Source organism: Eutrema salsugineum, unplaced genomic scaffold (genome assembly GCF_000478725.1).
Source record: "Eutrema salsugineum unplaced genomic scaffold, Eutsalg1_0 scaffold_24, whole genome shotgun sequence".
In the NCBI taxonomy this organism is placed as follows: Eukaryota; Viridiplantae; Streptophyta; class Magnoliopsida; order Brassicales; family Brassicaceae; genus Eutrema; species Eutrema salsugineum.
In genome coordinates this window covers 1,107,407-1,127,233 of record NW_006256797.1, presented here as the reverse complement: position 1 = coordinate 1,127,233, position 19,827 = coordinate 1,107,407, and the positions used below count along the sequence as shown (strand labels likewise).

The 19,827-nt window shown below is 42.0% G+C and overlaps 1 non-coding gene across 1 annotated transcript; it reads left to right on the top strand.

Annotated features, from left to right (window-relative positions):
- Positions 1–2,976: 2,976 nt before the first annotated feature.
- Positions 2,977–3,083, top strand: LOC112086054. Its single transcript, XR_002899278.1, has one exon. It is a non-coding gene; the product is annotated as a small nucleolar RNA R71 (small nucleolar RNA).
- The last annotated feature ends 16,744 nt before the right edge of the window (positions 3,084–19,827 follow it).

Sequence of the window (19,827 nt, the reverse complement as noted above, 5' to 3'; positions counted from 1 at the left end):
CACTTCTCCCAGTTCAATACAAGCCTATGCTCCTCACATCTCTTTAGAACCTGAGAAAGATTAGCAAGACATTTGGAGAAAGAGGAGCCGTATACGGAGAAATCATCCATAAACACCTCGACTTTCTCTTCAATTAGATCAGAGAAAATGTGCATCATACATCTTTGAAAAGTGGCCGGTGCATTACACAAACCGAAAGGCATTCTCCTATAAGCATAAGTGCCATAAGGGCAAGTGAATGTCGTTTTCTCTTGGTCTCTTGGATCTATTGGTATTTGGAAGAATCCAGAGTATCCATCGAGAAAACAGAAATAAGGATGATTGGCTAACCGTTCAAGCATTTGATCAATGAATGGTAAAGGGAAATGATCCTTTCTTGATGCAGAATTCAATTTCCTATAGTCAATGCACATGCGATGGCCGGTTATAGTTCTTTGGGCTATGAGTTCATCCTTATCATTTTTTACCACCGTGATACCACCTTTCTTAGGCACAACGTGCACAGGAGATACCCACCGAGAGTCAGAGATTGGATATATGATCCCTGCCTCAAGGAGCTTTAGTATATCCTTCTTAACCACCTCTTTGAGGTTCGGGTTAAGGCGACGTTGGTGCTCAATAGAGGACATGGCTTGGTCCTCCAGGTGGATCCGATGAGTGCATATATCAGGTGAGATTCCTCTTATGTCGGCCAAGGAGTACCCTATTGCTCTCCTGAATTTCTTGATTTCATTAAGCAATGCACATTCTTCATGTTCAAGCAAACTATCGTTTATGATCACAGGGAAAGTGGAGTTCAAGCCTAAGAATGCATACCTGAGCCCTGTTGGTAGAGGCTTGAGCTCAACAGGGGGAGCGTCTGCCTCATTCCAATCGGCATCAAAGCTACATTGGCCCGGAACAGCTTCCTCGGCCTTTTCCTTGTTCTCGCGCGGATTACCATCGGCCTTGATATGAGTTGCCACGGCCATGATATCCCGAGGTGTCTCCTCTGTTCCCATGGACCCCTCGCTGTCTAAGATGTCGAGGCCACTCTTCCTGAGCTCCAAAAACCTAGCCTCAGCTCCAAGTTCCTTCGGTTGGTCCAAAAGTTGCTTGTACACCTCGCTTTCCTCGTTCAAGTACCCGTGCTCGCTTTGTTCACGTGTAAGGACTACTTGTAACGGATCCTCTGCGTTCAACTCTTCCAGGAGCTCATCAGCTAGCTCCTCCATCACTTCCACATAGAAAACCTGACCTCCAATGGTCGGTTTTTTCATCATCTCTTTAACATTGAACTTCATATGCTCGGAACCGATGTGTAGTTCAATCATTCCTCCTCTCACATCTATAATGGCTCCTGCGGTCGCTAGGAACGGTCGGCCCAAGATGATAGGGTCCAATGGTTCCTCGTCCATCTCAAGAACTATGAAGTCTGTGGGGATTTCTATCTCACCGATCTTTAAAGGTAAATCCTCAAGCAAACCCACCGGTAAGCGAACCGATCTATCAGCTAGTATAAGAGAGATCTTGGCCGGCTTGTAACTCTTGTATCCCAATCTCTTCGCCACCGTGTATGGCATTAGGCTCACAGAAGCTCCTAGATCACACAAGCAGTTTGAGACCTTCAAGTGACCTAAAGCACACGGTAAGGTAAAGCTGCCCAGATCGGATAGCTTCCTTGGTATAGACCTCCTTTGTATTATGGCACTGCATTCATGGCTCAGTATTACCATACCCTGGAGCTCCTTTGTCTTGTTGAGGATCGCATCCTTTAGAAACTTCCCAAGCTGTGGTATAGCTAAGAAAGCATCTATAATGGGTAAGGTGAGTTGCGTGTTCTCCAAGTGTTTCTCAAAGACCGCTTTGGCTTTGTCTAAGATTTTCTTTTTGAAACGCCCTGGGAACGGTATCTTGGGTTGGTAAGGTGGTGGTGGAACGTATGGCTTTTCAAGCTCAGTTGTCTTTTCCACCTCTTTTCCTTTGTCCTTGATCGGTTCTTTCTCAAAATCTGCTTCTTTACACGCGTCACCTGAGGCTGCCTTCCCCTCTAATTGCTCATTGGCCTCAATGAGCTTAGTCTTAGGCTTTGGAGCTTGTAGTTCCTTGCCACTTCTCAATTTAATGGCGTTCACGTACTCCTTGGGATTGGGCTCCGGTTTACCTGGTAAAGCCGGGCCTCGGGATGATGTAGAGGCTTGATTCTGCTTAAGCTCTCTGATATCTTGCTGCATTGTCGCGTGCTGGCTCTCAACTCTCTGCTGACCCTGTAACAGTTGCTGTAATATCCCACAGACATCGTTTCCCATCTGATTCTGACCCGTTCCCTGATTCTGTCGCTGATTACCCATCGGCTGCGGATTGAACCCTGGTGGAAACTTGTGATGTTGCGGTTGGCTGGTGAAGTTGTTACCCTGAGCCGCTTGATTCTGATGAGTGTAGCCGTGCTGTTGCCCACTGAACTGTTGTTTGGGCTGGAAGGTATTCTGAAAAGGAGCTTTTGGAGCATAGCTTTGTTGTTGTTGCTGAGCAGGGTACACTTGGTCTTGAGGGTTAGCTACATTCGGGTTTCTGTATGAGAGGTTTGGGTTACTGTTGTAGTTGTTAAACCGCTGATATCTCTGCTGATTCCCTATGTAGTTCAGCTCCTCTTGAGTTAGACCATCTTCATTAACATTGTCAAAACTTGGCCCTTGCTCATCAAACTCGCCTACAAAGTGCATTGGCTTTTGTGTCGCCATCAGAACCTTGTCAAGCTTGCTCTGAAGCTCTCTTATATCCTTTTTCATACGCTGTTCTTCATTGGAGCTCTCTGTACGGTTTACTCTATCAAAGTCTTCGCCATAAGTATCATTAGACATGGATAGGTTCTCGACTAGTTCCATTGCCGCATTGATCTCTTTCCCAAGAAAATTTCCATTTGAAGCTGTGTCGAGTTGGTTTCTGATCTTGGGGAGTGCACCTCGGTATAAAGTACTCAAGAGGGATGCCTCTGAGAAGCCGTGGTGGGGGCATTGTTTAGTGTAGCTTCTAAACCGTTCCCAAGCCTCGCTAAAGCTCTCGTTGTTGTGATGCGTGAAGCTTGATATCTGGTTTCTGAGCTTAGCCGTGCGTGATGTGGAAAAGAACTTTGATAAGAACGCCAGTTTACACTGTTCCCAGGTTTGTATAGAACCCCTCGGGAGGTTCTTTTCCCACTGGTGAGCTTTATCACCGAGGCTGAATGGGAACAAGCGTAGCTTGAAGCTATCTTCCGAGACACCATTGATCTTAGTTAGGTCGCAAACCCGATCAAACTGATCTAGATGCTCAAGAGGGTCCTCTCCGGCTAGACCGTGGAACTTTGAATTCTGCACCATATTGAGCAGGGAAGCTTTAACCTCAAAGTTGTTGTTTTGAACCGGTGGAGCTTGAATCCCAGCTCGGTATTGGTGCGCATTAGCTCGGTCGTTCTCTCCAACAAAGACCGGATGAGGTTGTCTCTGAGCTTGTGGCGGTGGCGGATGAACATGGTGGGCTTGTTGCTCGTTCCTATTAGCTTGTTGTTGGTTTTGCTGAGCAAGCCTCTCGTTCCTTTGAGCTTGTTGTTGGTTAACATAGGCTTGTTGTTCATTCCTGCCTGCCTGCGCCTGATTAGCATGAGCCTGGTGTTCGGCTTCTTGAGCCTGTTGCTCGATCCTTTGCTGTTCTGCCATTCCAAGTCGTTCAAAATGCCGTTCCCTCTCGCGAGCTCGCCTCTCAATCCGGTTGATGTTGTCGTCGTACGGTAGAGGCGGTTCTGTGCTCCGAGACCTGGTTTTCATGCACCTGAAAGTAACACAAGATCTCGCAAAGAAGTTAGTAAAACAAAGAAAGTTAAAATCTTGAGCTCAAGAACAAACAAAAGACTAATGCTCCGACAAGTTGGCAACGGCACCAATTGATAGATAAGAGTTTTTAGGTCTCAGGGCTATCAATCCCCTTGTCAAAGTAGTATTAAGAGGTGTCAATCCAGACTTGTCAACGAGACACTAGTCTATGTTGTTTGTTTGTTTAAGTCAAGATAAGAAGGTGAAGGTTTTACTAAGCTAAATAACAACGATTAAGCATGTGAGTAAAGTAAATGATGAGAATCAAACAAAGCAAAGATGCAAATGATAACTAAGCGATTCAGATGATGATAATATGTAATAAAGCAAGAGACTTTAGACGAGATACTTGACTCGGGTGCTTCCAAGTTCAACTAGTGGGTTAATGAATCAAAACATCAAGCGGTTTCATTTAACTTTGAACTCAAGGCATGTTAATCTTCTCATGAAAGTATTAAGCATCTAAATTGATCCTCCTTCATACCAAAAATGTCTTTTGAGAAGCATCGAATCAATCAGCAATAAGAATCAGTTCAAAAATGTCATTTAAGAGAACAAACTATCACTCTCGCGATGAAAGACGCTTAAACCCTTAACCGAGTGGTTCAGACATTTCTACAAACACTTTTGATGCGAGATATGTCTCGGATCTGAACCTCAAGTGATGTGCTTGGATCCAGCCTAGAGATCTCGTCGGTTAAAGAATGAAACATGCAAGACTAGACACCTAAACCCACTAATCTACCTTGAAAGCACCCTAATCTACTCATCTAAAGCCACTTAAACGACTACTCACTAATCATAACGAGCTCACTAAGTCCTTTGCAAGACGTGTAGCTGGTCATGATGAGGAGTTCAATGTTAGATGATAAAAGAAATAAAGAAAGAACAAGATTTCTCATGCAACAACAAGATATCGGATTCAAATCATCAAGTTTCACTAAAAAGGCAAGTTCTTCAAACTAAAAACAGGTAAGAGATAAGATCCTTAGGTTTTTAGTCTCAAAAAGTATATATAGCAAAGGTAAAGTGTCGCGGGTCAGCCCGGAACAAACCGGGTACTGATCCGCGTTCTTGGGTTGATGGGTGAGTGCTACGGTGTGTCGGAGAGTGAAGCCGAGGTCTTCATGTCGAGGAGTGCACGTGAGTCCAGATCCAAATGAAGATCTCGTGAAGAACACGTCAAGAACATGCTTGAACCCTAGTCTTTGATCCATCTTCACGTGTGTGTTCTTGGGCAGCTTTGTTCTTGATTCTGGGTTCGTGACAATGGACCTCGGCATGAAATGCCGAGGCGCTTGGTAGTCGAGGGGTTTGAGCGAACAGGGTCCGGCATGCACGCCGAGGTCGCTACACCGAGGTGCACGTTCAACACTTAGTCGTTTCCAGTTTCATTTCTTACGTGTGCATGCCTTGATTCCAACGTGCCGAGGCGTCAGCACGAGGCCTAGTTCAGAATACTCCCAAAATACGAGCCTTGACTTGGCCGATCTCGAGGTAACGATGCCGAGCCCCGAGAAAACACTTAGCGCGTATCGCAACATATTTGGGTTCGTATCGACCGTGTCACCTTCCGGAAACAGTAACTTTCAACCCACGACTCCAAATGCTCTGAGACCAGTTCCATAGTCAAGATGACTCAATAAGCTCGAACTTTGGTGAAGAGACCGTCGGAGCTTGGGAAGCGGAGGGCTTCCTGGATTTCACATCTTTGAACCGCATTGGAATCACCAGAAAATAAGCTTTTTAGACCGATGTGAACTCCAGAGACTTTATCTCTCAAACCACTGCTCCGAATTGAGCGATCCCAACTGTTCTGAAAAGGTCTTTCATAGATCTCAAACTTTGATGCAGACCGGGCAAGCTGGTTTGGTCCGGAAAGGCTCCGTCCGCCGTGATCTTTGTGCTCCGCCGTTCGGTTCTCGGATGCGCGTAATGTTGGTGCATCTTCCGGAAGCTGTATCTTTCTCCCCACGGGTCCGAATTGGATGATTCCAACTGTTCTGGGATCTTTGTTTGATTATCTCCAACTTTTCTGAAGACCCCGTCAACTGGTTCGGACCGGAAGGTTCCCCGGATTGCTAATCTTTGAAACGCGCGGACAAGGACAATTTTTGGTCGAGATTAGCTTCCCGCGGTAAGGAAAATGGCCGAGGGCTGTGTACCGCGGTAAGCTTTTTGGTCGTAAAAATTCCTTCGCCTCGGCCAAAAACTCAACCCGTGGTATTTGCACCTGATCTTCGACCCAGGCTGACTTTGGTCGATCGGTACGGGTTTTGGTCGGTGCTGAGCGATCGGTAAGCTTTTTGGTCGAGGTTGAACGATCGGTAAGGATTTTGGCCGGTAATGAGCGATCGGTAAGGATTTTGACCGAGGTTTCTGTCCGTCCGGTACGCGATTTGGCCGAGAAATTCCTCCAAGCGGTTTTCACCATTTTTGACCCTTTTCTTCATCGTTTTCTCCTCTGCTCCTCTTCTTAAGCTCCAAACGACTCCCAAAGCCTTTTCTTCATCGTTTTCTCCTCTGCTCCTCTTCTTAAGCTCCAAACGACTCCCAAAGCACCTGATAAAGACTTCAAAACATGCAAAACTCTTTGGGACCTAATGCAAGCCCTAAATCCTATTTTCATGCCTAAAGACACAATTTACATGGGAAAACACATGATGAGGACTCTAAAATGCTCTCTAAATGATGTAAAATATAGACATATCATTTTGCATTTAATATCACTTGCTCTCAAGTTTTTTAAAAAAATTCTTGAGAAAAATGCGCTTGGAATCGGTCTTGATGATGATTTGTGTGTTTGAGCTGAAATGTCTAGATAACTTGTCTCTAATCGGTTGTTCTGGCTTGTTCTTACTCTCCTTGATGTTTGAAAAAACTATGAATACCGGTTCTGTTAGAGAAAGAGTTTTGTACTTGCCAATCTTGAGATACATGTGCTTAACGATATACTTGGTTCTGACGGTTTATTTGAGAATCTCCCTTGCAGATGACCGGAGATCGAACCGTCCCTACCAACGAGACAAACAAAGGTGCGGGACAGAAGAGAGTTTTGAAGGGTAAAGCTGTTGTCGTGCCACGTAGTGGAGGAACCAGCAAGAAACCCTCAATGCGACCCGATGACGAGCCAACCCCCAAACGAGCAAGAAATACTGAGCTCACTCCGGCACCAGCTCTCGAGTCAAAGAGGAACGGGAAGAAGGCAGCTGTGGGATCTGATGACGACGAGCCCGGAGCCTTAGTCCCTTATGTGGACAACGGTGACAAAAAGTCCAAGAAAGAACCAAAGTCCGAGCCCGAGGATGAACAGTTCCCAACTACTGAGGAATACTTGGACCACTTTAACTCCATCAGAGTGGCTCAAGGTCGATTCCCTGACTTGGAGTTGCTGAGGAAACTCGAGATACTTGATGACGTGACCCTCATTTTTGAGAATATGGTTTTGGCAAAGTTCTTTGAGATGAGCGATGTTGCCTACGAAGGGATTACACAGCAGTTTCTTGCAACCTTGGAGGTCATCATCTACCCCAAGAGAGATCCAAAGCGTTTACATGGCAAAGGATTCGGCCACATTGAGTTTGAAATGGATAGCGTGCACTACAAGGTCAGTTTCAAGGAGCTTGATGAAATCTTTGGGTTTGAAAGGAATGGAAGCTCGCTTGACAAGTTTGTGTACCCTCGTGATGAGTTGGCCGCCTTGTGGGAAATGATATCTTTTGGACCTTACCTCGGAGGCAAGAGCAAGACAAGCTGCATAAGGAACCCTGCGATCAGATACACCAACCGCGTCTTAGCATCAACATTCTTCTCTACCTTTAACCTGGTGTTATTCACACGGCCGAGCTTGAACTGTTGGGACTCGGATTGAAGCCGTTCATCACTCAAATGAAGAACAAGAAAGAGTTCCAAGGGCCGCTGCATGTACCATCATTGGGTGCATTCTTTGCCATTCAAATGCTCACTTATCGGCACAATGTATGGTGCGACCGCAAGAAGTGAGGAGCAAGAAGACTTCAGAACGGTTGGATAGTCACCAAGATCCTGAGGGCTCAAGGGTTTATATTCCCTGATTCACCAAAGAAGCCGAACCTCATTGATGAGTTATACCTAAGTAAAAGTGGTTTCTTCGGAGGCAAGTCAGGGGACAAATGGGTTTACAACTTCACCCTACTGCATAGAGACGGCACGCAGGTTCTCCTGCCTAACCGAAGCCTCACCGTGCTCGACAAGAAGTGTAACGTCTCATTCTACATTCTCAAAGACCAGTTGTATAATCCAGCTTTCGACCCACTAACACGCAAATGCACCAAGGCAGCACCTAGCAAACCCAAGAACTCTAATGGCCCGGAAGATTGTGATAACGAAGAACAGAGATACTATGAGAGAAGGATCGGAGCAGGCCGCTATCACTTTGATCCGCAAGTGTGGGGTGAGCCTGAATACCACACCAAGAAGCTGTACTCGCGAGTAAACACCCTCCAAAAGTGGTGTAAGTGGCAAGACAAAACCATCCACGCATTGGTGGATTGTGTGAGGAATTTGAAGAAGAAGGTAAAGCAGCTCACGAGGCCATCCTCACCGGATAAGAACTCAGCGACCTCAACCGCACCGATTACAGAGGAAGGAGTTGGAGAAAGCTCAAACGCGAGGAACCCGGAGTTTCCACCAGGCAAAGAAGACTGGATCGACCCAGCCACGGCTTTCCTGCCTGAACCCTCAGAAAGCAGCCCACCACGTCAGCCCACTCCCTCCTGCTCAACATCGAATCCCTCGCACTACTTGGGATCCGACCTCTCCGACTAAGGTATCGACTTCAAACCTTGTACATATGCATCTTGTATATATCATCTTGCATTCGTTCAGTCTGTCTTTTCACTTCTCTCACACGCTTTTATAACACAAGGGACTGTGTTATCTAAGTGTGGGGGAGGAGCTTTGTGTTTTCTGATCTTGTTTTCTTTGTTCTTATTCGACTTTTGCATTCTTGAGTCTCATTTAGCTTAATACATGTGATAAATTACATCATTCTAGTTGCATCTCGCATTTTAAGATCGAGTCTAGTTGCATCATGTAAGATTGCATCAGTGCAAGGAGCAATGATAGATTTTTTCCTAGAGAGTAAATCACTTGAGAACTTGAACTAAATATGCTTGTGAAACTCATCCTGTGCTTGTAAAGCTTGAAACGATTTGAATCTGAGAAACAAGTCTGAAATACACTCAACTCTAGCTAAGTGATAACCTTGAACTTGAAATATAAATATCTTTTGATGCATTGCTTGAATAGGCTTGTGGATACCGATATACATAATTGAGCTAGAATCGTTGTTTTTACCACCCTCCTTCCTTAGCTCAAGTAGCTGAATCCACATCATGGATCAGTTCCCTCACCTTGAACCCATCTTTCTTTCGAGCCAATGTTTGTGTGTGAATTGTAAGGCCACCTTGGACTGAACTTGGCAGAAAGTGTTAGGTTTAGAGCGACAAGGGCATGGCTCATTGAGTGATATGTTCCAACATCGAGGAACCAAGAGTATTGGTGAGAAATAAGTGTGGGGGAAAAGACTTGTTGGTGAGTGGAAAAAGGTGAGCTGAGTGGAAAAGTGAGAGTGGAAATAGCTAGGGGAATGAATGAAAATGAATTAAGTCTTGGATGTGAAAAGATAAGCTCTGAAATGAAAAGAAGCCAAAGGCTCAAGTGTTCTGAAATGAAAATGAAAGAGGCTATACGCTATGAAAGAAAAGAGCTGTGTGAATAAGTGAAAACCAAGGCTTGAAAATAAAAGAAAAAGGCGAATCCCCTAGTGAAAAGAAAACGATTGTGAAGAGTGAGGATTCTGAGAGGGTGAGCAAGTGAGAAACGCTTTGAGTGGAGTGTGGGGTGTGATGAGTCTTGCCCTTGTATGCATCGGTTGCTTTTTACCTTTAGCATTCTGCCAAAGTTTGGTCGTTCATTGAGTGATCCCGTTGTTGCATTGCACCCGCTTGAATATTGATGAGATCATTTTTATCTCATGACCTTACCCTAGCCAAGCCAGCCTATTTGAACATTGCATCATTTGATTCACCGGTTACAACCTTAATGAATGTGAAAGAGTTGAATGTGATAATGGCTTGTGGAGATTCCGTGCTTTAGTTGGAAAATATCTGAGTATAGCTTTGCATTGCATATTTGAGCATGAATCCGAGTTCTCTTTGTGATCACTTCTCTCTAAAAAGGAAATATGAGCTCCATCTGCATTACAACCTCTCTCTCTCATTTGTTCTCTTCGCTTGAGGACAAGCAAAGGACAAGTGTGGGAGAGTTGATATGTCTATATTTTACATCATTTAGAGTTCATTTTAGAGTCCTCATCATATGTTTTCCCATGTAAATTGAGTCTTTAGGCATGAAAATAGGATTTAGGGCTTGCATTAGGTCCCAAAGAGTTTTGCATGTTTTGAAGTCTTTATCAGGTGCTTTGGAAGTCATTTGGAGCTTAAGAAGAGGAGCAGAGAAGAAAACGGTGAAGAAAAGGGTCAAAAATGGTGAAAACCGCTTGGAGGAATTTCTCGGCCAAATCGCGTACTGGCCGGACAGAAACCTCGGTCAAAAAGTTTACCTATCGCTCATTACCGGCCAAAATCCTTACCGATCGACCAAAATCAGCCTGGGTCGAGTATCGGGTGCAAAATACCACGGGTTGAGTTTTTGGCCGAGGCGAGAGAAATTTAGGACCAAAAAGCTTACCGCGGTACACAGCCCTCGGTCATTTTCCTTACCGCGGGAAGCTTTTCTCGACCAAAATCTGTCCTTGTCCGCACATTTCAAAGATCAGCAATCCGGGGAACCTTCCGGTCCGAATCAGTTGGCGGGGTCTTCATCAAAGTTGGAGACAATCAAGCAAAGATCCCAGAACGATCGGAATCATCCAATTCGGACCAGTGGAGAGAAAGATACAGCTTCCGGAAGATGCACCAGCATTACGCGCATCCGAGAACCGAACAGCGGAGTCCAAAAATCACGGCGGACGGAGCCTTTCCGGACCGAATTAGCTTGTCCGGTCTTCATTAAAGTTTGAGATCTGTGGAAGAACTTCTCAGGACAGTTGGAATCGCTTAGTTCGGAGCAGTGGTTTGAAAGATAAAGTCTCCGGAGTTCACATCGGTCCAAAAAGCCTGTTTTCCGGTGATTTCAATACGATGCCAAGATGTGAAATCCAGGAAGCCTTCCACTTCCCAAGCTCCGACGGTTTCTTCACCAAAGTTCGAGCTTATTGAGTCATCTTGACTATGGGACTGGTCTCAGAGCATTTGGAGTCGTGTGTTGAAAACTACTGTTTCCGGAAGGCAATATGGTCGAAACGAGCCCAAATGAGTTGCGATACACGCTAAGTATTTTCTCAAGCCTCGGCATCAGAACCTCGACATTGCTCAAGCCAAGGCTCATATCTTGGGAGTATTTTGAACTAGACCTTGGGCTGACGCCTCGGCACGTTGGAATCAAGGCATGCACACGTAAGAAATGAAGCTGGAAACGACTAAGTATTGGACGTGCACCTTGGTGTAATGACCTCGGCGTGCATGCCAGTCTCTGTTCTACCAAACCCCTCGACCACCAAGCACCTTGGCATTTTATGCCGAGGTCCCTTGTCACAAACCCAGAATCAAGAACGAGATGGCTCAAGAACACACACGTGAAGATGGATCAAAGACTAGGGTTCATGCATGTTCTTGGCGTGTTCTTCACGAGATCTTCATTTGGATCCAGACTCACGTGCACTCCTCGACATGAAGACCGCGGCTTCAATCTCCGACACACCGTGGCACTCACCCATCAACCCAAGAAAGCGATTCAGTACCCGGTTTGTTCCGGGCTGACCCGCGACACTTTCCCTTTGCTATAAATACATTTTAGGACCAAAAACCTAATCATCTTATCTCTTATCTGTTTTTAGCTTTAAGAACTTGCCTCTTTTGTGAAACTAGGTTAATCTAATCTGATATCTCGTTTTTACGTCTGAATCTTGTTCTTTCTTTATTCTCCTTTTATTATCAGAATCAAACTCCTAATCATGACCAGCAACACGTCTTGCAAAGGACTTAGTGAGCTCGTTATGATCAGTGAGTAGTCGTTTAAGCGACTTTAGATAAGTAGATTAGGGTGCTTTCAAGGTGGATTAATGGGTTTAGGTGTCTAGTCTTGCATGTTTCATTCCTTAACCAACGAGATCTCTAGGCTGGATCCAAGCATATCACTTGAGGTTCAGATCTGAGACATATCTCGCATCAAAAGTGTTTGTAGAAATGTCTGAACCACTCGGTTAAGGGTTTAAGAGTCTCTCATCGCGAGAGTGATAGTTTGTTCTCTTAAATGACATATTTGAACTGAATCTTATTGCTGATTGATTCGTGCTTCTCAAAAGATATTTTGGTATGAAGGAGGATCAGTTTAGATGTTTAATACTTTCATGAGAAGATTAACATGCCTTGAGTTCAAAGTTACATGAAACCGCTTGATAAAATGATTCATTAGCCCATTAGTTTAGCTTGGAAGCACCCGAGTCGATTATCTTTTCTAAAGTCTCTGTCTTTATCATTCATTATAATCATCTGAATCGTTTATTTGTCATTTTCATCTTAGGCTTGTTCAAATCTCATTATTTGCTTTACTTTTATGCTCATTCGCTTGATACTTAGCCTAGTAAAAACCTTTACTATTCTCTCTTGACTTAACGAACAAATGACATAGATAGTGTCTCGTTTACAAGCTTGGATTGACACCCCTTTGTACTACTCTGACAGGGGATTGATAACCCTTATTAAGGCTTGAAAACCTTAGTTATCATTTTAGTCAGAGAATCACTGTCCATGCTCATTTGACAAGTTTCACCAAGGTCTCTTCCACCAATTTTCTCTAAGTTACTCCAAGTACGTAATCAGAATCCAAAACATGCATAGACCCACTTGGACCTAATGCAACCCTAATTAACGTATAAGAATTCATGCATGGGAGTAAGAAACTTATAAGAGTTCATGCATGAGACACAAAACAACGGTTAAAATGCATGCTAAAATGATGTAAATTATGATAATATCAACTAGTAATCTAATCCATATGACTTTGAATACAAATTCGGATTTAAATTACCTTGAATCCGGAAGTGTTAGGAGGTTCAAGGGAGTTTAAATCTTCGTCTAAGATTATCTTTTCAGCCGGCCATGCTATTTTAACCTCTAATGCTTGACCAAGTGAGACAATGGTTGGAGTAGGTATCCAGACGTATGCTTGTCCAACTGATGCAGACTTCACAATTACAGCAGCATCATTAGGACCTAGCGGAATTTGACCTATCTTATATGTTGGTTCAGTAGAGAAAAATTCTCCTTCCCCAACAACAACATCATCAGTCAAATACCAATCCAGTTGCTAGCACCTAATTCCTCCTTTGCTAACATCTCTTATCTCAGACTTAGAAACTTCAACATTCTGTCTCTAAATAGTTATCCATAACCAGAAAAATATTAGTTGGCATCTAACTAGCTAAATCACTACAAGTTGACCATGGGAAATGATGTGGTGTGCGGGGTGTGAGAAAGTTTTAACCTAAATGGACACGAATGAAATTGCAAGTGCATAACTAATCAATTGTAGTACATAGGGAACGAATCCACATGGAAGGATGATTTTTCTGCAAAACCTGTTGAAAGAGATTGAGTAAGAAAGTCTAGAATCTAATCGATTTTTAAGGGTGGTTTTGGTGTCACTAAAAAGGTAAATCCTAAACTAAACAGGAAAAATAAAAACCACTTAAGAAAATCGATTGAAAACTAATGAAACCTAAAGTAAAATAGCTTGGAAACTCGGTGTAAAGACGTATAAAAGAAACTCTACGTTGTTTGGGAATATCTCCGTGGTATGATCGATTCAAAACATGCTAAAAAGTATATAAAATATCCTAGCTAAAAATTTTAGAACTCGATCACAGATGTATGACTAAGTCACTCTTGTGATCATAACCAACAGCCACCCATGACCCTGAAAGCTTTCATTTGGCCCCGGTAACAGGTGTATGCAATAGCTTGTACAAGACTCGGTTACATTCATAACTCACCCATGGGTAGCTTTCATCTCCTTTGGCAGAATTGCTTTTCTAAAACTAGATCAGGCAGATAATAAAAACTCTGGCAACACAAGTACATAAATCAGATTATAGCTTATGACGCTACTCTCATGCATTAAAGATAAGTTTAGAAGAAAAAATTCTAGGATTCGGCTTCATAGCTCATGCAATCATCATCGAGTATATAGATCTCCATAGAAAATTCCCTTAAACCTAACAAGTAAAGTACTCAGACATAAGTAAAGAAAGCAAAAACATTGTATAGAAAAGCTGTAAATAAATCGATATTGAAGAAAAAACAAAAAGGGTTCAAGAGATAGATCTCTATCTCCTTAAACCTAAAAACTACTAGGTATCAAAAACTAAGACAAATTTTGGTGTACTAAGAAAGATAATCAGCACACGGTTAAGGGTTTCTAAAACATGTATTTATAGGTTTTTAAGGCATACCTCATCACCACTTAGGGTATCTGCGAAGAAAGGAATCAAATGGGCTTTAAATTGAGCTTCTGGGTCGGACATTGATTCCTGTGGTCAAGAGCTCTTTGGCCATGGTTATCTAAGTGTTGGCCACGGTCACAATGGCTGGCCGGCTGCTTGACTGGACTTCTTGCTCTTCGAATAAATTTGATTGAAACGTTGGATTGTCTTCAAGTCAAGTGTGTTGGAAAGCTAGCTGATCCATTTTTAGGGTATCCAAATTTGAGCTGGATCAGACGATGAGAAGGTTTTCATTTGAGAATGAACTTCTGACAGTTTGCCTCTGAGCTGAAAATCTGGTCTTTTATCCATTTTGCAAAGCTTTTGTCTAAGTTTCCTAAAAAGAATCTTGAGACTACAAATACTCGAAAACCATAATAAAAACAATTAAAAAGAAATAAAATAACATTAGAAAATCATTTAGAAATAATTCATAAAAGTGGTCAAAATACAGTGTTATCAGGAAACAAGAAGTGTCAAAACTTACCTTTTTTCCAGCTAAGTCACTAACCACATTTTGCAATTCTTAAAGCTTGCTAACTAATTCTGTTTGAGTAGCTTCAAGCTTTTTCACATGTGAATCTCTAGCCTGTAAATATGCTAATTTGGTAACAGTAGCCCCTCTGCCCATCCCTCAAAGTCTTCCTGGTTTGTCTTTTCCTAATACCCGACTCACAACGTCTTCTCTAATATTATCTGTGGTTGTGGAGTCCATTTCACTATTAACTTTCTTGAATTTTTCCTAAAATCAAGATTTACATTCAATATGGAAATCTAGTTTGTATAGCAATTTCAAGAACAAACATTGGTAAGAATTTAAATAATTCTTACAATAGTATTCGCAAATTCTTCCCACAGGAGTCTCCCATCAGAATGCGTGTATCCTGCTAAACAAACCTTACTTCTAGTAACTTTCCTAGGATCAGAAGACTTGTTTTTCTAAAAGTTTATATCAATGCTTATGAAAATATTGAACTACTATTTACAGCTAACCAATTCACTTCATTACATACATACCATCTCATGAGCTAGGCGAATCATTCCTTTGCGGTTGGTGGTGTGAGGAATTTGACCCTTCCTCAATTGCCTGTATCGATCTCTTTATTCCTATTGACACAAACAATCATATGACATAACTAATCTGTCGAAAAATAATCAGTTCACATTAATTATAACCTTAAAAGCTGTGCTAATTCTACTTTTTCACCCACGTGTTCCAAGCTGATGTTGATTGGATGTTGCTTTGTTTTAACTTCAGTATTTGTACCTTCCTTTTCGTTGCTCGAACTTGGGAAACAAGCCTGGATTTAGAGACTTCCACAGACAACCCATCTGCCTATAGACAAATTCTTTTTGCCAATCCTCTTTCAAAATAAACCCCCCCTGTCAAACATTGCCAAGTTAAACATTAAAACATTTACTGACAGTATACATACATATACTTGTATTCAATCAATTAAAGGCAAAAATAACCTGAATTACCTCCCAAATTGTGTCTTTTTTCTGATCATCAAGATGTCTCCAGTCATCTAGCAGTACTGGCACATGCTCTCTCACAAAAGGACCAAGAAAAGAGGAAAGAGTTATGGATCCACTAGAGAAGTGAATTCTACTTCTCCCTTGTCCTCAAGATTTTTTTGCCACTTTGCGTATTTTAGTTGGACCTCTTGTATTCCTCTTTTTGGTCTCTGATTGTTGTGTCTGAACTTCTTCATAAGTGTTGTAAACTCTTTTTCTGGAAGGCGGAAAAGATTATTCTTCTATACGGTGTGAGTGTTCTTCTACTTCTTCATTGTCCACTTTGTCTTCTTTTGTCGGCAGTGTTTATTTACTCTGGTGGTCCTCTTCATCAATGTCATTAACATCTGCTTCAGAAAAAAAAACTCATCACTCTTTTCTCCTTCATCCTCCTCTGGCTCAGACTTCTTGTTTTTTTTGGATTTAATGACTCAAAAGGACTTACATCAAGGCCTTTTTGGCGCTTACTGCGACAGACTTGGTTAACAGCTCCACTGTCCACCTCCCTTGATTACATGAAACACAACCAAACTTTTCATCAAAGATACAAATATCAATCCTCTATTACCATACCTTCACAATCAGCCCTAACACAAAAACTCTCGTCATCAGAATTACTCACCTAAATCTTCAATTAGTTAGACTGATAATGGTGCAAAAAATGATGGTATCCTCTTGGTGGTACCCTTATAACACCATACTAAGGTGAAGAGTCACCTTCTCTACAGAAAAACTTGTTTAGCTTGCAATGGAAGAATGAAAGGATCATATAAAATGATGATTGGTTTATATGGAGATTAACCAGTGTAAATCCCTCTTCCTCTTTCACTCCATTCCCTTTGTTAGCCCAAATGCACTTAAAAAGTGGAACCTGGAACATGTGGTAGTCCAGCAATATGATCTCCTCTACCACTCCGCAGAATGAGCGTTATCTTTGTCATTGATGGGCCTAGGGTTGCTCGTCTTTTGCAAGCCCATTAGTTTGAAGTTTTAAATTTATAAAACCCTAGTGTCTGCAAGTGCACAGATGTACGCTGTAGGACTTAAGGTGTCGATCCACAGGGAAGATGTCTGATCTGCAATAAAACACCAAACTGGGAGAGTAAGCAAAGTCATAAACTCATGGGGGTTTGGGGTTTCTGGTTACGGATCCTAAACTTAACCTAATCTAATATTTACGGAAAATAAAAGGCAATGCAAATGAGTTGCTAAACGAATAACTAAAGGGTGTTCGACTCAAACTATAGACTCTAGACTAATAGTGGGAGATTTAGACTTCTCCGGTTTACTTTAATCAATGTAAAAGCATTTCCAATTAGCCTCCGGGTTTATCTTCATCTGTTTCTAAGATCTGCATGGAACTGGAATAGACATGTGTATGATTAACCAACTCTGGCCATCTTAATTAACTAATCTTTTAAACCTGACAACTAACTCTCGCTCTCATGCCAGGAATATGATCATGCATTAACTATTGAATTCGTTTGCTCACATCTTCTCTATAGGTAGTTCTCGACTCATGTAGCAAATATGTTCTTCTGAAGCTAGGTATGGATGATCTGATACAGCACACTCGTGGCTCTGATCAATCCTAGGCTCAGAGAATAGGTCATGAATCTACTCTCATGCAGTATGAACAACTTAGAAGAGATGAGATCCAGAATATGGTCTAGAAACTTAGAAATCCTAATCGAACATGTATGCCTATCGATGACTCTTTAGAAACTTGACTCTCTGGGACAGATCTACATGATGTAAGGAATGATTAATGACATGAAAGAATGCATAAGATGAAACAGAAAATTTAATTAGATAAAAAAGAGAAAGAACAATGGATCCAGGAAATAATCCCCTTCTCCATCGCCTAACCCTAGAAAGACAAAGTTTGGTGGCTCAAAATCTCATTACAACAGTACACACCCATTTAGGACTGCTAAGAAATGTATTTATAGGTCCCAAAGTCTTCCAGGTCAAGTTAGGGCTTCTCTGAAGAGGAATGGCGAAATGGGCTTTGATGTTGGGTCTTGTGGCTCGGAAATAGTCCACCGGGGGTGAGAGTCTTCTGGGGCAGGTAAAACACTTGTTTTCCGCGGGTGAGAGAGTCTTCCGGGACTAGTGAATTTGGTCAACTTGTTATCCATGTATCCTTTGATTGCACCGTTAGTTCTTCCTGATGTAAAGTGCTATGGAAAGCTGATTGTCTCCTCTTGAATGTCTCAAAATTTGAACTGGATCAGATGGCGAGAAAGTTTTCATTTGAGGCTGAACTTCTGAGGGTCTGACTCTGAGCTAAAAAAGTGGATTTCTTCCATTTTGCCATCTTTTTCCCTAAGTTTCCTGAAAAAGAGCATTGAAACTATAAATATAGAGAAATCATTATAAAAGTTTATAAAACTGATTAAAACCTTTAAAAAGCATTTGAAAGCAATGGTGAAAATGGGTACAAATATGGTGTTATCAACTCCCCCAGACTTAGACTTTGTTCGTCCTCAAACAAAACAAGATCCAATCTGGAAAAACATCATCAACTGAAATTGCAGGGAACTCAAAAATATCAGCCACCATACTTCTAGACCTTAATTATGGATAATGCATCAATCAGATCAAGTGTAGAAAATTTTCACCAAAATATAGACATAATTAATCCGTTCATCCGTCATGCAAAAATCCACACACTTAGAACTAACTTCCAGTCAACTAGCTCTTAACATTCATTTAAGGTCATCAAAAGAATTTTAAACAAGGCATTCAAGGCTAAGATTCAAAAGGCTTTTTAGTGGTGAGGCTTGATGTGTTTAGGGTTACCAATTTCTGGAGAGACAGGATATTATGCAAAACAGCAAGAGAGGATGGAGCTGTTAACACCCAGAGTTTTCAGTCACATTCTCCTTGCTTCAAGCTTTCTGATCTCTTTGCTTCAAGATTTCTAATCTCCTTTCTTCAGGTTCTCCTTATAACTCCCCCTAGACTTCGATTTTTGTCCAGGTTGTCAATCCATAACTCTTTAAGTGAATGCCTATGGCAATTGCTCAAATGATTTCGGCTTCTAAAACTCTTTATGCTTTTGGTTTCCTTTCCTTTCTTTTTTTTTCTTTTAATTGGTTTTTTTTTTGGGAAAGGGGAAGCCGCCTTTTGACTTAGAGTCTTAGGGAGCACGAAAATTACCTTACGAATGAGCTTTTTGAGACATCATGAGGCTTGCTGAGATTGCATGGTACACTTCCTTCCCGGTTTCATTCAGTCCTTCTCTTGAGTGACAGAAAACTATGTTGTTCATCGCGCTCCGGCGTTTCTACACATATCTGTCGACAATAACTTGAGAGAGAGTGCATGAAGTTTGAACATGAAGGTTTGGGTTAAGGGTAAGGTACAAGCTAAAGATGAACTGGCCATCTAGGACAACAAAGAGTGGTAACAACAAGGTAAAAATGTCCAAGATGTTTATCATGATGCCTTCCTAAAACCTTTGATGAGAAAATTAGATGTTAAGATTAGGTCCAAGTAAAATGAGCTAGTATATCATGTCAGGAAAGATCTCCATGAATAGAAGTCCTCTGGTGGGATTTCGTAGTGCAAGTACTCTAGCTACCGCCTAGTCTAGTACTAAACCTTGAAAGAGGTTTTTATGAACTGATGGTGTAGAAACAGACAGATTGGTTATCATCATCGATTTTGTCATTATTCCCTTAAAATGTATTTAACCTTTGAAAACACTTTTTGAAACTCAAAAGACTTTTGAACAGTTTTAAGAAAACCCAAAAAATGAAAAATTTTAAAGTAAAATGCAGAATGCAAGGGCTTATGCAAGAAAAGGGTAGTTAGTAAAGGATAAAATCCTCCCCCAGAATTAAATAACACTGCCCCCAGTGTGAAATAAATCAGGCAAAGATGAGAAAT